Here is a 2,611-nt window from a genome sequence, read left to right as displayed (position 1 = left end):
CCCAAGGGGATCTTTAGAAGACAAGGCCAAAAACTCAATTAGATTTATCTGGGTTGTTTCACAAAAGCAGACTTCAACCTGGGATGTGTCTAATATGCACCAGGTTCTTTGTACAGAATTAAATTGGATATTCTTTACTTGCTGAAAATTTTCATTCTTATATTTAAGGCTCTGGTTTCCGGAACAATGGGAGGTGGCATTTTAACGAGTGTTTGGGGTGTGTGCTATGGTAAGTAATGGACCAGCATCAGTTCTAGAAGGTTCAAATGAAATGAAATTGTCTAAGACAAAAGACAAGAAAAAGCAACAAAAACATACGGTCATTTGGGCCTGCTCAGACAACCGGGATCCTCAGCCTCGAGAAGGCGTGGTGGGCCTCAGCGGTTTCGGGGCCTGGCTNNNACTCGTCCGTCCTAAGGCACCTCCACTTACAGAAGGAGCTCAGCTGATCACTCGGACAAGTGGGTGAGAAGGTAGAAGACAACACCATGCCGATTCGTGGAAATGTGAATTCTACGCGGGAAACTCCTCCCAAAAGCAAGCTTGCTGAAGGGGAGGCAGAAGAGCCAGAACCAGACATAAGTTCAGAGGAATCGGTCTCCACTGTAGAAGAACAAGAGAATGAAACTCCACCTGCTACGTCTGGTGAGACAGAGCAGCCAAAAGGAGAGCCTGAGGACGAAGAAAAGGAAGAGAACAAGTCTTCTGAGGAAACCAGAAAGGATGAGAAAGATCTGTCTAAAGAAAAGGAGAAGAAAGTGAAAAAAACCATACCTTCCTGGGCTACCCTTTCTGCCAGCCAGCTAGCCAGGGCCCAGACAAACACCGATGGCTTCCTCCCCGCGTCCCAAGATGGATGCAGTCCTAACTGAGGCCATTAAGGCATGCTTCCAGAAGAGTGGCGCATCAGTGGTTGCTATTCGGAAATACATTATGCGTAAGTACCCTTCTCTGGAGCTGGAGAGAAGGGGTTACCTCCTTAAACAAGCACTAAAAAGAGAATTAAATAGAGGTGTCATCAAACAGGTAAAAGGAAAAGGTGCTTCTGGGAGTTTCATTGTGGTCCAAAAATCAAGAAAAACACCTCAGAAATCCAGAAACAGAAAGAAGAGAAGCTCTGCAGTGGACCCAGAACCACAAGTAAAATCGGAGGATATCCTTCCGCTGCCCTTTACTCGCCTTTGTGAGCCTAAAGAAGCTTCCTACGGTCTCATCAGGAAATACGTGTCTCAGTTTTACCCTAAACTTAGGGTGGATACCAGGCCTCAGCCGTTGAAGAGTGCTCTGCAGAGAGCAGTAGAGAGAGGCCAGTTAGAACAAATAACTGGCAACGGTGCTTCTGGGACATTCCAGCTGAAGAAATCAGGGCAGAAGCCCCTGCTTGGTGGAAGCCTGATGGAATACGCCACCTTGTCCGCCATCGCTGCCGCGAATGAGCCGAAGACCTGCTCCTCCACTGCTCTGAAGAAGTACGTCCTGGAGAACCACCCAGGCACCAAGTCTAACTATCAAATGCACTTGTTGAAGAAGACTCTGCAGAAATGTGAGAAGAATGGGCGGCTGGAGCAGATCTCCGGCAAAGGTCCAGCGGCACCTTCCGGCTCTGTTTTCCCTATTACCCCAGCCCAGGAGTTCTATTTCCAAAGACAGAGCTAGATGATTCGAGAGATGAGGAAGAAGATGAGCATGACTCTGCAGAAGAAGACTCTGACGAAGAAGAGCCACCACCTAAGAGAAGGTTGCAGAAGAAAACCCCAGCCAGGTCATGGTGAAGGCTGCACCTATGAAGCAGAGAGGGTGGAAGCCTGCTCCCAAAGTCCCAGCTGCCCAGCGAGGGAAAGCTAGGCCCCTGTCTAAGAAAGCCCCTCCTAAGGCCAAAACTCCTGCCAAGAAAGCCAGACGCTCCTCCTCAGTCATCAAGAAACCTAGGGGTGGCTCTTCAAAAAAGCCTGCAGCCAGTGTGAGAAAGGAAGTGAAATTGCCCAGCAAGGGCGGAGCCAACAAGAAGAAACCTTTCAAAGCAAAAAAGTAAATTTTATAGGGAAAAAAGAGTATCATGATAAAATTCTGAATCTTATTTTCTAAGGTCAGTGTGCATTTGTTTTAGTTTTGATGCTTTTGAAATTACATTTTTTTCCTTCCCGATGAACATTGTGGGGAGAGAATATAAATAAACCAATTTAGGTATTTGTTAGCTTCAGGTGCTGTTCTTGGCGCCTGCCCCTTCCCGCGGCCGTTTTAATTTCTGCGAGAACTCTGGATTTTCCTGAACTGTATGACGTATACCTGTCATTTTTTCTCCCTCTACCCCAACCCTCTTTTTTTATGGTCAGCTTTGGCCTTTTTTTTCCCTTTCTTTCTTTCTTTCTTTCTTTCTTTCTTTTTCTTTCTTTCTTTCTTTCTTCCTTTCTCTTTCTCTCCTTCTCTCTTTCTCTCTTTCTTTCTCTCTTTCTCTCTTTCTTTCTTTCTTCCAGCTTTATGTAAACACTTGCAAACATTTTTATATTTGTATAAAACATCAAGAATAGGATGCTGGTCAGGTGCTGGAAGTAAAAAAAAAAAAAAGAGGCAGTATATATAGCACTGACTGAATTGAAAGCCTTCTGCCTGG

The 2,611-nt window shown here is 45.7% G+C and overlaps 1 pseudogene; it reads left to right on the top strand.

Moving 5' to 3' along the window:
• The first annotated feature begins 488 nt into the window (after positions 1–488).
• LOC144223670 (heterochromatin protein 1-binding protein 3 pseudogene) lies at positions 489–2,032 on the top strand (annotated as a pseudogene).
• The last annotated feature ends 579 nt before the right edge of the window (positions 2,033–2,611 follow it).

Source organism: Crocuta crocuta, unplaced genomic scaffold (genome assembly GCF_008692635.1).
Source record: "Crocuta crocuta isolate KB4526 unplaced genomic scaffold, BGI_CrCroc_1.0 scaffold70, whole genome shotgun sequence".
Lineage (NCBI taxonomy): Eukaryota > Metazoa > Chordata > Mammalia > Carnivora > Hyaenidae > Crocuta > Crocuta crocuta.
The sequence above is the reverse complement of the archived record's forward strand: the minus strand, read 5'-3'. Positions and strand labels throughout refer to the sequence as shown.